Consider the following 14,776-nt stretch of genomic DNA (forward strand, 5'->3'; position numbering starts at 1 on the left):
CGATGTTCTTCGTCGATGTACAAGAGCATGGCAATCATGATATTTACTTCTCTCTCAAAAATTATGCATCAAGAGCGGACGAAGCTCTCCGCCTCCGTATTCCCCACCTTGGTCGCCGGGTTGGCCTCTCCCGTGAAAGTTCCGAAGACTTTGTCATGGAGGTTCGGGGCGGGACGGCTGTTTGCCCCCCCCCCCCCCCCAACGGAACGGCTGGATCCGCCCTTGTGCGGACGCGGCCTGGTCTGCTTTACAGAGACAGGTTCTGCCGCCATTGTACCGAGACGTACAGGTCCTTATACCCACACCCAGGCCCATGACGGTGCCGATACAAGACCTGGCGGTATTGTACCGAGACGGACAGGTCCTTATACCCACACCCAGGCCCATGACGGTGCCGATACAAGACCTGGCGGTATTGTACCGAGACGGACAGGTCCTTATACCCACACCCAGGCCCATGACGGTGCCGAGACAAGACCTGGCGGTATTGTACCAAGACGGACCGCTCCTTATACCCACACCCAGGCCCATGACGGTGCCGAGACAAGACCTGGTGGTATTGTACCGAGACGGACCGCTCCTTATACCCACACCCAGGCCCATGACGGTGCCGAGACAGGACCTGGCGGTATTGTACCGAGACGGACAGGTCCTTATACCCACACCCAGGCCCATGACGATGCCGAGACAGGACCTGGTGGTATTGTACCGAGACGGACCGCTCCTTATACCCACACCCAGGCCCATGACGATGCCGAGACAGGACCTGGTGGTATTGTACCGAGACGGACCGCTCCTTATACCCACACCCAGGCCCATGACGGTGCCGAGACAAGACCTGGCGGTATTGTACCAAGACGGACAGGTCCTTATACCCACACCCAGGTCTATGACGGTGCCGAGACAGGACCTGGCGGTATTGTCAGTGCATTTTGACCCGCATGTTTGTCCATGTTGATACAGGACCCGCTCCATGATAGCTGCGCAGGCGGAACCGCAGGTCTGCCGGCCGACAGACAGCTGGGTCTGCAGGTGCCCAGATGGGACCACCTGACGTTGACCTGAGACAGGGCCAGCTGCTGCCGCCATCGAGGTCAGGCTCATGGTGCTCCCGGTGTTTTCCCCAGGGACGGGACCTGACGTTGTCAGCGGGGTCAGACCCGTGGGTCTGCCGGTGTCTCGCCCTGGGACTGGACCAGCCGGTGGTGTCAACAGGGTCCGAGCCGGGGGTCAGACGGCGTTTTGCCTGGGGCCGGGATCAGCGGGTGGTGTCAGCAGGTCTGAGCCGGGGGTCAGGCGGCGTCTTGCCTAGGGCCGGGACCCGGTGGTGTGTCGCAGCGGCAGCCAGCCGGGCGGCGGCGGCGGTATACGGCAGGTGCCGCGCCTGCAGCCGGGCGGCAGCGAGGTCAGCAGGCAGGCGGCGCCGATCAGCTGCCGCTCGGCAGGTGCCCGCCCTGCCAAGGTCCGCCGGCCGCCGACCAATTAGCTGCGCCGCCGCGCGCCGCCTCTCGCCGCGGTCCCGCGCGTCAGCCGCACGCGCCCGCCGCCCGCCTCCCATCTGCGACCCGCGCCGGCCGCCTCGCGCGCCGTCGCCGGTGATGCACTGCCAGATGCCGCGCACGCTCGTAAACGCTCGCGGACCGGTCAAAGGCGGCGGCGGCGCGTGTAGGCGCCGCCGCCATAGCGAATCGGTATGACTTTTGCGGCGGTTTCTATTGTTTTTTGCGCACGTGGGAGATTTATGTTTCCCTTATGAAATTGGTAAACTGCGGGCTGTAGATTAGTTAGCTAAATTAATGATCGGCGAAAAATATGTGGTCAGTGGGTGCTCTGCACGGCTCGGAGTGGATCGCCATGTGTTTTATGGTTCGACGTGTATAGAAAATGGGTTTGTCTAATGGAATTTATGGTTACATGGAACATCTGGATGGTGGTGCGTGTCAGCCATGTATCTTTTTCGAACACGAATGTTTCCCGATTGTGGGAAAATTGGTGGCAAAACGCGGATGACGTCGACGAGACTGTGACGATCCGTGAGAACGTACCGTTGAGCCAAAGAAGCTGAGGTGCCACTTTTCTCCTTCCTCACATGCCTTCCATGGGCGGCTTGTTCCTTTTTCTGAGTATCGTATATTTACAGGTGGCCTTCCAGCCCTGCGACGGAATTATAATTTTGGTCTCAGCCAGAATACTTATTCTGGGGCAAAATAAAATTCGCATTCGGCATATGATGTTGCAAGAATTCACAGCGACAAATGGTTGACCTAAGTTCCACCACAACCCTAGGCGCAAACAGCTATCGTCCTTCCTAATTACCGTCCGAATGTTCCACCACAACCCTAGGCGCGAACGACTATCGTCCTTCGTACTTACCATCCGACTGCATGCAGACAAGATTTTGTTTTCAGCTTAGTCATCCTGGATAATATTTTACCTTGGATGTTTTGATTATTTCCCTCTTGTTTTGGCTAACTTACGTTATGCTCCCGTCTATGAGATGTGCTCCAGCAGCCGACCAGAAAGGTTACCAATATCTTCATTACAGCTCTTTGGGACGCTTTTTGTAGGGTTGGCCGGCGGGCACTCACGACTGGCAAAAAAGCCCCAGCCGACATCTTTGTTCCTGAGCACCTCTATTTTTTCTTCATGTACTTGGCTTATACAAATTTTTTCTGTAGAATAGCCATCAAGTCCCTGACGATCATTTTCAGGCTGCTGTTTGATAATAGGCCGGTTTATAGGTAGGGGTGAGGTGATAATTTCGCCCAAGAAACATTGCCTAATATTTTGTGAAGAGCATGTGTCCAGCGTTTCAATTTCAATGTATAATTCCTCCTGGAGAGGCAAGCCCGACTTGTAAGCTTTGATTATTTCCTCTTTTTCGACATGACACACATTTGTATCGTGTACACGAAAGCAGGACTAGATAACAGAAAAAGACGTTCATCCCCTTGTTTTGAACGCAGCTAGAAACGCTGGGCACCTTCGCTATATTCGGAATTGAACATCACAACGTTAGATTACCAGTGCCTACTGGTGTATATTGCGGGTCGTCAACTCAGTATGAAAACTTTCAATCCTCGCAATGCCGAGGGATGTGTACGAGTCTTCACCGATTTTCATTGCTGGGAGCACTGCCCCGGACCTCGGACCTGAGTTTGTGCATTGAAAACACATCTAGGAGCTTCATATGGCAAAAATATACAAAACGCACCCTCTCCCATCCCCGCTCTGACTTGGGTCCGGTCCCCCTCTCGCGTCCCAACTTGAAGAAAAGCTAGACCAAACGCGGGGAAAGTCCGTTTGTTGGCGTATTTTGGGGCATGTTGCATCTATTTGTGACCAATTCAGGCCCTCAGATCCTTCCGCAGATCCCGGCCCCTCAGATCACTTAAAGGAACTTTGTCCGCCGTAACGATGTTTCTTTTCTTGCGCAACTGAGTCGTCTTGCTGCCGCCTATCAATGTCACGTTACAATTTTTGAAAGCATCATACCCTGCATAATGGACGCACATGCCTCAACTGTCTTAAACAACGTAAATTGAGGGTGTTTATGTCACTGCCAATGACCTTCTCGTGAAGAGGTGCGACTGCACCGACCATCGATGGATTGCACGGATCATAGCATCGAAGAGCGCCATCGTGAGACAATGGGGAGCTTCCTGATCTATGACAGGATCACTCATAGCGCATGTCATGCTTGCATTACAGCAAATGCAAAACTTTGTCTCAGCGCAGAACGTGTTGCCTTTCAATAAGATGCCGTAAAATATATAAACATTGATACGGAATTTCTGCGGACCCATTGACATAGGCTTTCTGGGTTGTGCTGATGATCGAAACATTCATGTTTACACCAAAACATGAATGTTGGAACTACCCTAACCTTGGTTATTATCTCCAACGTATAAGGACGCTTCTGTGAGCACGACGAAACATCGACCATCCATCGATCATTAACCTGCCTCACCGTGCGCGACAACCCAACCATCGTCATCACCCGAGCCGGCGCACCTTCTCCTTCGGTTTGCTCATGCGTCGCCGGGTCTCATCTCCAGCGTCCGGTCCGACACTCCGAGACCGCGGGCGAGAGGACCGCGGGACCGCCGCTCCCAGGTGGTCCGCCGGGACCGGCGGACACCCCGGCCGGAACAGCGGCGGAGCGGCGGCTGATCCGCGTCCCGCGGCCCGCCGCGCGCGTCGGAAGCACTCTCCCCACATCCGCCAACCTGTCCCTCCCCCGCCGGCTCCCCCGCGCCACCTGTGGCCGCGCCGCCGGCCGCCGCCGCCCCCGGCAGGGGTAGCGTGCCCTCGTTAGGAAATGCTCAATTGCACCTGTGCCATGCGGAAATATATGGGGCGCGGCATGTGGCGCTGGGCGGTTGGTCGGGTTCAAACGCGTGCGGTCGCCGGAGCGCGACGGTGGCGGGGCACTGCTGGGCCTCGGCACGGCTGACTGGGTCCGGGGTACGACCCTCGGCTGGGTCCGGGGCACTGCTGGGCCTCGGCACGGCTGACTGGGTCCGGGGTACGACCCTCGGCTGGGTCCGGGGCACTGCTGGGCCTCGGCACGGCTGACTGGGTCCGGGGTACGACCCTCGGCTGGGTCCGGGGTACGAGCCTCGGCTGGGTCCGGGGAAGACCCTCGGCTGGGCCCGGGGTACGACCTTCGGCTAGACCCGGGGTACGAGCCTTGGCTGGGTCGGGGTACGACCCTCGGCTGGGTCCGGGGACGACCCTCGGCTGGACCCGGGGTGCGACCCTCGGCTGGGTCCGAGGAACGAGCATCGGCTGGGTCCGAGGTACCAGCCTTGGTTGAGTCCGGGGCTGGGTACCGGGGCACGACCCTCGGCTGGGTCCGGGGTACGATCCTCGGCTAGACCCGGGGTACGACTCTAGGCTGGGTCCGGGGAAGACCTTCGGCTGGGTCCGGGGTACGACCCTCGGCTGGGTCCGGGGAAGACCTTCGGCTGGGTCCGGGGTACGACCCTCGTCTGACTGGATACGGATCCGTTCCCCGCTGACGATCCTCGACGCTGACGTCAAGCCGGCTTTTCGAATCCGCCAGCTGTTTGAGTGCTTGACTCACTCCCGGTCCGACTCTCATTTGACTTCGGCCATGTTTTTTTCTGACTCCGCCTCCCACCTGCCCATATTCCCGTCCGGTTCCGCGCCGCCGACGGAAACGCTTCGCCGGCGTCGTTGCCGACGGCTGGCATCGGGACGGACGCGACACCAGGAGCCGCTCGGGCCCGGGCGCCCAGCTGTTCCGTTCGTCACGTGCGACGACTGTTGGTGCGCCCCGCCGGCGGCCGGCTGGGACCAAGGCGGGTGCACCGGCGGCAGACCGTCACCGGCCGGAACGGGCCGGGGGACAGCGGCGGCGGATAGACAGCCACGGGCTGGAGCCGGTTCTCTCGGACACGAGCTCTCGCTTGGACGAGGACCGTGGGTAGTCAGCCAAGGGCCGGTGCTTAGGGGGCAAACAGCTGGCTCCAGGCGGATGTGCCGTAAAGGTGGAGCTCAAACATGGTGTAAAGTACCCATTTAGTTTTTCTTTGTGATGGTGGGAGTGAGTCTGACAGACTGCATCTGCGTGCAAGAACTGTTGGATAGCAGAGATGCGTCCAAGATTTCCTCCGAGAACGACAGGAAGTTTAAGAGTTGTACTAGAAAGCTATTCGGTAGCTGTTCGCTGTCGGTGGAGAGCTTAACCACTCCCACCACCGCCTCAATCAATCATATTTCGGTCGCAATCACCGTCGTGCAATGTGCATATTGCCCTCGGGGCTAACTTGTCCAACCTTCCCCTACCCCAGTGGTGTGAAATATGTTCGGACAAGGCGAGGACAGAGCGGGGTGACAAGGTGGCTCGTTATCTCCCCCAGCGTGTGTTGATAGCACCATGTGTGGCCATTTCCGAGCTATTTACGGCACGCGCCGCGTGGCCGGCGTCTGTTGTGGGCGTCGCAGGTGCAGCGTGTCGTACCCCCATCGGACGCAGCTGCCGGCGGGCACCTGACAGCCACGGCGGCCCGCTGCAGGGCGGGACCCCGCGCAAGGGTCCCCCGCCCGCCCCGACGCCCCGGCGCCGGCCGCCCATCTGGGCGTCACGTGACCCGGGCTCAGGTGGTCCGCGACGGTAATGACGCACGGTATTACGACGGCGGCGGTGCCATCTGCCGAAGGCGCTCTGCCGCCCGGCGACGGCCATTAGGTCACGTGGTGGTCATCAGCTGGCGCGTGCCGCGACGCCGCAAAAATGGCGGTCGCTTCCTGCGGCGAACGACGGCGCGTGTCCGACAAATGACGTCGGCGCGTGGCCGACAGGAAGTGGAGGGTTTTATCGACTGCTGGAACCAACAATTAACGCTGGATAGTGCTGGGAAGTTGAAGGAACGTAAAGGAGGTGAGCGTTTTAAATTAATTGTGGGCGCTGTTTGTCACAGTGGATCGGAGCTCCATTTGGGGATAGGAGATTAGGTTTGCTGTTAATTGCTCCCTGAAACTGTATACGCAGGTTTGCAAACAATATATTTAACTGTCACGCCTTAGCATAAAACGTGCCGAAGCGTTACGCCCGAGAGTGACGATTTACCCTGTCCGGGGCGGCGCCACCAAGGGGCAAGGGGCGGCAGTAAGCCCGAGATCGGACAACATCGAGAGCTTCTGGTCGACAGGAGGCTGCATATGATCCAAAGGGGGCCCTGTCAGATACACAGGAGGCCTCATTAACAACAGCCCCGTGAGGTTGAGAGGGGCCCTGATTGGAAAGACCGGAGGCCCCACATTGTCAAAAGCAAGTTCATTGAATTATGCATACCCAGCTAAGGCGTCTGTTCTAGCTAACGTGTTCTCTAAAAAGGTAGGCGAATTCTGAATGAGAAACTCAACAGGAGGCCGGATAGAAAGCTCTCAAATCTGCTCAGGAGACCCCGGACCCAGGCTGGCCGACGTTGGCTGGCTGGCCCAGGAGCCTGGATCTGCTTGCCCCTTTGGAAAAGGCGGTGACTCCGCCTCTCAACCCGTGGACAACTCTGACGGACGACACGCCCCACGCGGACGAGGCTGCCGTCACAGGCTCAGTCCGAGGGTCGACAAATAGGCAGAAGCCTGCGTGCAAGACTATGTAGAGCAGGGAACACCGGACACCTGGGCCAGAATTGACGCTTATGTAAGATAGTAAGCCATGAAGGTGTGTGGAGACAATGGGTCTTTGCAAACTAGATTAGGGCAGCACGGTGACCCGCCGAAGGCTGTTGGCCGTGAAGCCAGAGTGGATGGCCCGTATTTCCGTCCAGTCGCCCGTGGTTACACCTAGGTTACAAATCCCAGACCTCAAAACTGACCGTCGACGCGGACTCTGACGATTAAGCCGGTGCGGTAGCCTGCCGGCACACAATTAACACTATTTGGGCGCGGCTCGGCGGTTCCCGCACCTCCTATCGCGGAACCCCCACCCGGCAGATGTTAGTCGACTCGTTATCCTTCCTCGCGGCACGCGGCGCGCCTGCATACCATGCGGGTCGCAAAAAATCGCAGGTGCCAATTTCCAGCGGGCACTCGCGTCTTGCTCGGCGGGAAAAACTGGCGCGGCTGCGGCCGTCCTCGCGCCGCTGAGATTCTGCGCGCTCGCGTTCCCATCGAGGCGAGGCCGCGACGGGGACCTCGCCTCGCCACAAGAAGCTATCCTCGTGCAAAAAATTCAACTCGGCACCTGCCGGGCGGCGGCGCGCCCCGCAGCCGGCCCCCGTGCGAAGAGCCCGCCCGTCGGTGCTGAGACAGGTTGGCAGCGCATTGTACGCGCGACAAACACGTGGGAACAGTGGGAGCGGCGGCAAGCGCGGGCGCGGCCGGCCGGCCCGGGGGGAGACCGGGGCCGCCGCCGGGCCCCGCCGCTCTTCCGGCCTGGAGCCGCCCGCGGCCGGCCGAGCGCGGACCAGCGCGCCTCTCAGGCGTGCGTGCTGGAGGAATGCCGCCGCCAACGGTCGTGCTCTCTTTGATTCATCCTTTCCCAGTCCGTGAATGTGCCGTCCGATTTTGAGGCATTCCAAACGATTTCGGCGCCGTTTGACAGAGCGCGGGACAGCTGTAGACCGCGTGCACAATGAGTGAGAGTTTCTCTCTCTTTCTCGGGGGGTGAGAGGGAGTGCAAATGTGGAATTTAGTGATTCACATCTCTCCAAGGCGAACAGGACGTTTATATTATTGAAATCTTCCCACGGTCAATAGGCACGATGTGGCAAGGTCTGTACCATACCATCAGAGTGCTATTCAGATGTTATGGGGTCATCAGTTTCACCAAATACCTGGGTATCGAACACGTCTTTTTAACACCCCGGGGATGGTATGCATAGGTATAAATACCATCCCAACATTGGAACATTGATAATATGGTGCACTTGTCACATACTGCGTCTTATACCCCATGCTACAGTAGAAATGTTGCAATAAAAATCGAGTAAACGTTGAAAGTTACTAAAGCAATCACATTCAGCAGGAAGAAGGCTCCCGTCCGTTTCGCCACGCGAGAAAATTACGCCTTTGGTGACGGTTACGCCGGCTGCAGCACAAGTTGATTTGTGTCTCGACGATGCCATGTGGATCTGGGTTAAAATTTATAAGTCGATCAGCACTTGATATAGGGAAGGAAAGCCTTGGGACCCTTTTTCGGCATGACGAGCTCAGCGTTCTTATCCTGGCAATCATCGACACCCAGTACGCCAGGAGGTGCTGGTTAAACAACACTTTCAAGAAAACATTGGTAATGTTACGAACGCCTAATGTCTCAGGCTGTGCCTATGATCAACAAGTGTGCGATCATATAGCTTGCCATCATCAGACCTTCATCTCCATCCCAAGATCAGACTGCGGAAAAACCTGCCATTCGTTCGCCGTTATACGATCAGCTGGAGGCGTCATGCCGTGCCGGAGCCCATCACTAGGGTGGCGGCAAACAAGGTACATAGCGGCTCTGTCTGCGTCGGCGACCACCACATATAAAAACCATGGTTCGTTCACAGGAAGGTGTTAGATGTCACACTTCACATCGATGCATGCCGTGCTCTTAACGTCTGCAGCATACTTTGGAAAGATCAATAATTTGTTCGCTGAACGGTTGGTCGAAGGCGAAAGATGCTCCGTGCAACCGCATTACCACGGGAGCATCGGATAAGTACGGATAAGTAACATGTTTGTACTTAAAAGAGTTGTGATATGTTACGATAAAAGTGTTTTATAATGATCTCCATGTGCGAATGCATGTTCGTATTCCACTCCTGTTTCGTCATGGCCGATGGCGCATTATGACAATGCTGATAGGTTTATCTACAAATAGAGGGTAATACCAGTTGAGCCGTGGCTCCTCCACGGGTGAAAAGCAAGGGGCTTCGATGTTTCCGAAGTTTTTCTTTTCATGCAACACCATGGGCATGGCACCGATTCTGGGAAAGTTGCGGTACGTGTCCCTTCCGTGCTCTCCCCTTGCGCCCTGTTGAGGGGACCACTTTTGGGAATTATGTAATATTACCCACGACATCGGCATGCCAAGAACCAAAGTGTATTATGAGCGCTGATGCTGCTGTAAAGGCCGTTCGCTATTGTCACTACGGCAGGTCCAACCTTTCGAATCAACTGAGCAGGTGTCAGCAAATATTTCGCAGAACACCAGTATAAGCACATGATGAACGGAAGTGTAAGGTTATCCAAACCAAAGCTCTCAGGGGAGCATGGGAGAAGCTCAGGTGTCCTCACTACCCTTACCAATAAATGTGTTGGCTTGTATGCGGCCGTACTCTACTGACATGCATAAGGATGCGAAGAGATGACGGCCACGTGGTCTGGCCTGGATTAGCCCGACCCGACAGGCGAAGCAGACGAGATACTGTGAATGACCTCACCGGAAGTTGGCAGTTCACGCGCCGGCTACCTTTCCATCTTTATGTGTGTTCTAGAGCGTAGGGCGCGGGACCGATCGGTGGAGCGCGTCAGCGCCTGTGCCGTCGAAGGTCCCGGATACCGGGCGCCGACGAAGGCTAAAAAACTGAACAAAATAGTTGTTAAGATAAATGCGTGTAACTGCTCGCATTTGTGACACATTCTGTCCACTTGGTGTCCTGGCTTTTGCGATGGGTGTGCTTCTCTCACTAACACAATGCTGCATAACTGTGGGACTTCGCTGATGGTATAACAGGTAATATTTTCATCAGAAGTGGTGCTTTCATCATTACAGCGTTTTAGCCCGTAGCGTTACTGCACATAAAAAGGCCGTTTAGGCTGTTCCAAATTTTATGGGGATGAAAAGCGGCTTTCACACTTGCATTTGTCGATTTTTTCTAGGAAAAATTTAAAAAGGAAGTGTTTTGCTACATCCTGTTACATTAACGATAAGTATGCTCTTACAGCATAGGCTTGTTATCGTTTTTCCTGTATGTAAGTAGTGTGATTCCCTGGATTTTTCCATACTGGTGGCGCCAGTCAGAGCAAACTTGTACCTGCCGGGTGTCAATTACGCAACACAGTGCAGCTGATTCGAAAATCAGCCGAGATAATGGAACAAGGGGATGGATCGTTCTGAGAAAAGCAGCCATAAGTATGGTGTAGTAGAATAGCTTAAACTAGTGCACAAAAATTGACGTCAGGATTTTGTCATAACGTGATCTGCTTAACGCTAAGACAAAATTCAGAATGGTCGCAAATTTTTGTAGGCAACGCACGAACACAAATATGGCTAACGAGAAGAAAGGGTCTTCAACGGACTCCTAACGTGGCAAGTTTTGCTTTAAGACAAGTTGCATTGTCGAGCACCAGGCTGCTGCCCAGTAAGTGGCATGTCCGGTATACAACGCACTGTACTGTATTGCCGGACAGGATTCCCCAACATGAAGATCGCAGAAATACTGATGCCATCCCGGTTATTGGTACGATGTCGCACTGCGAGCAAAATATTTGTGATCGGTTGGAAATAGTTGCATATGTCTTGGCTGTTCATTTAACATTCATGTTCCTAAAGAGACGTCCTTTGACACATTTTTCGTGACCATGGTGTCAGCGATTAAGACTAGCCCCATAAGAGTTGTAAAAGGATTCCCTCGGATACCGCACAGGTCGCTAGAAGCTCTTCCTCAGACCGCCAGCTGTTGGCATGTGATACCAGGATTCTTTGTCGTTTTGACGTATTTGTGGATTGCTTTCAGATCACGAGAGGATGCTTTGGCACTGAATGCGTGCTATTTTTCAAATCACGAGAGGATGCTTTGGCTCTGAGCTCGCGCTAACTTTCAGATCACGAGAGGATGCTTTGACACTGAAGGCGTGTTAATTTTCAGATCACGAGAAGATGCTTTGGCACTGAGGGCGTGCTAATTTTCAGCTCATGAGATGATGCTTTGGCAGTGAGCGCGTGCTAATTTTCAAATCACGAGAGGATGCTTTGGCACTGAGCGCGTGCTAACTTCAATGGTCGCGCCAACTTCCATTGAAATTAGCGCAGGACTAACATTGTGCCGCTCCAAGATGTTCATTATGCCAACTTCTCCACACCAGCTTCTCAATAATATCTACCCGTAAAATTACCTCACCAATGGTAAAGGTATGTACAAGTGATAGAACGCGGAGCCCTGCAGTTCGAAGACCAGTTAACATATGTCTGAACGAGCTTGACTATCTTCGACTTGAGGAGGCTAGGACACTCCCATCGTGATGTAGTGAATAGTCTGCAACTTTCCATATTGTCATAGAAATTGTGGACAGGTTCCTTGGTTTCTAGGTTCCTTGGAGCCTATTTGGGATGTTTTATTTTGCCTTTTCATCAGGATGGGCATCTGTTAGAAACACCAAAAATGCAGCATGCTCTTGCGATCATTGAATAAATGTACAGGACGATACCAAACATAGGCACAAAACGAGATGGCCTTTCCGACGAGCGATGCTGAAGAGCCGTGGAGCTCGGTCCACCACGGCCTCCGTGTCTGCCTAACGGCTGTGTGTCTGCTGCGGGCTGACATGCACGCGCGACCGTCCGCCACGGCCTCCGCGTCGGCCTAACGGCTGTGTGTCTGCTGTGGGCTGACATGCACCCGCGGCCCCTGCCGCCCCTGCTGTGCCGCAGTGCAGCAGCGTTCTGCATGCTGCCGGCGTGAGTCGGTGGTGGTGGTGTGATATCACCGGAGAGTCGTTTGCTTTGTCTGAACTGGTAGACCGCAGCACATTGGGCTTACTGTGAGTTACGCCACTTGCCATGGTCCACAGAGGTATGCTTGTCCGGCATTGGGAGCGCGTGGTGAAGCTTGTTCAGCGTGGAGCCACGAATACCTGCTATTTATGAACTGTCGAATAATCTTCAGCCGTCTCCTGGACCGTGGCAAAGACTCGACGTGTACACTCGTGAAGAAGTTGAGACGGGCCAAACACACGAAAGTGTAGGAAATGCTTGCTTTTGTAGTTTCATTGATAATATTTGATTTTGATGTGCTTTGCTGCTTGTGTTTTGTTTGCTTTTTATTCAGAACTCAATTTTGAGCAGCACGCGCAGACATGGCCTCTTGTTAGCCCATACGGTGAAATCTGGGAACGTGTAAGCTCGTGGCTTCATGCTATGAAACATGATGTGTTGATCACTGCCAGCATGTAATTTTGGCTGTTTGATTGCGCTTTTCATGAGACCACATATGAACAAATATATGCAAGCCCTACGCATGCAAGCGCAAGATGTGATCATACGCGTGTTTAAATAAGCAAAACGCATACGTGCCGCTTATAGCTAGACAATTTAATTCAGCTGGATCTTCTTCTAATGCTATGAGGTTATTTCTTATTTGAATTGTGATATATCCGAAAATAATCGCGGTTTGCATGGGGGTGTACTGAGCGAAATCCTTAAGAAATACCGTACAGCACGACAGCTGGCTTCAATTCGGAGCGATGTTTCCGTGTGGGCAGCAGCATGTATCCCGATGTCGCTAAATGACGCGGGTGATTTAGTGCAGCACAACTTTTGGCTTCAATTCGGAGCGAAGCTGCTGTTTCCGTGTGGGCAGTAGCATGCATCCCGATGCTGCTAAATGACGCGGGTGATTTAGTGCAGCACAACTTTTGGCTTCAATCCGGAGCGAAGCTGCTGTTTTCGTGTGAGTAGCAGCATGTATCCCAATGCCGCTAAACGCAGCCCTGCGTTGGTCAACCTCTCCGAAACTCTGAGAATCGCTGATGGAGCGTGCTGCAGTGCGGCTTATCGTCCAGGAAGTGCCTACCATAGCGGGACGTAGATTCAGAGCAATGGAGAGCGGAGAGCAGTGGAACGTCGCCTTGACTGAGTCACGACTAATGCAAAAACGGGCGACCCCGCATCAGGACGTTGGCGCTGTGCATGTCTGCTCACTTCTTGCTGCGCCAGGGAAAGCGCCGGACGTGCTGGCCTAAATGTGGGTGGAGATCAGGAAAGTAAAATATGACCGCTTCCGCGTCTTCCGCGTCGCTTTTTTGTATTCATATAGGGGTCATCACCCTTCCTCGCCGCCCTGGTATCACTTTCGGAGTCGGCCATTTCATCAGGATTAAATTTTATCTTACCGCAGACAAAGGCGAGGAAAAATGGCCGATTTCATGGCCGTTTTTCAGGTTCGACGGTCAGAATAGGAGGCGGTGGCCGACACTGACCGAGACAGAACAAAGGGACGACCCCAAACGGGACCGGGCCGGCCAACACGGCCCCCGTCCCCGCGACCTACCGCAGGGCGCTTGTCCAAGCAGCCGGTGGATGAGGAGTCGCGCTCGCCGAGGCGCGTCACATGGACACCTAGAATCGTCTGGATGGTACATAATTGACAAACAGCTGGGTGTCACGAGCTGTAACTCCCAATGTTGGTCTGGAAAAATTGTGTCAACTGGGGGTAATTGAGCGAATATTTCTCTGCACGTGACCTTAAGTTATAATCCGTCTTTACGTGCGAGTTGCTGCGTTAACGCTTCTACAAGAGCAAGCGACACGCACCCTGCTGCCGTTCGATATATTTAGAGGTAAGCCAATCAGTTGGTTCTGACGGATCTGGTTTTAGCACTGTACCTGTGGTCCGAATTATAGCGTAAATTTATACAGCATGTATCCAAGCGTCACAAGCTACGGCTTGTGAAATAGTTTTGCAGCGCGAAGAGCACATCGAACAATTTCGCAAGTTACATCAGGTGTGGTGATCATATCGCAAAGTGTGACAAAGTGTAGTGTAACATACGTTTGCGCGCAGATATGTCATGATCCTCGCATGTGTTTGTGAGAAGCGGGAAAAGATATGTGAAGCTAAGCGGCGTGCCCAGCTTCATCAGGGGTGGTTTGGGACATGACGATCGAAGCATGATAAAGATGAAATATCACGCACATAACGTGCTACATATGCTATCCCAGTTCTTGGGCGGTCGCCCTAGCAGTGCATGCCGCATAAACTGCGCTACCAGAGACGTATTTGCGAGCAGCCCATCACGAAAAGGAACTTTCAAGCGGTTTTTGAAGGACAGCATAGTAAAGTGTGCAGACCACACAAAGAAAGGAAATGTGACGCACGCAGGGAATGCGTGTGCCACGAATGCATCGAAGGGAATGGGTAATTTTAAGTTCACTGTGCTGTTAAAAACCTAAGTGACCGCTATTTGTAAGCTCGTTTGAAAAGAGTTGTTAAGATATGCTTCCCAAATAATTTAATTCGCCCAAATTTTCATAAAACCATGGTATACCTTGCCTGTGTAAAGATGACGAATACTGAGGTCGGATAAATTGCATTTTTTC

This window comes from Pollicipes pollicipes, unplaced genomic scaffold, assembly GCF_011947565.3.
Source record: "Pollicipes pollicipes isolate AB1234 unplaced genomic scaffold, Ppol_2.1 Scaffold_4740;HRSCAF=5597_pilon_pilon_pilon, whole genome shotgun sequence".
In the NCBI taxonomy this organism is placed as follows: domain Eukaryota; kingdom Metazoa; phylum Arthropoda; class Thecostraca; order Pollicipedomorpha; family Pollicipedidae; genus Pollicipes; species Pollicipes pollicipes.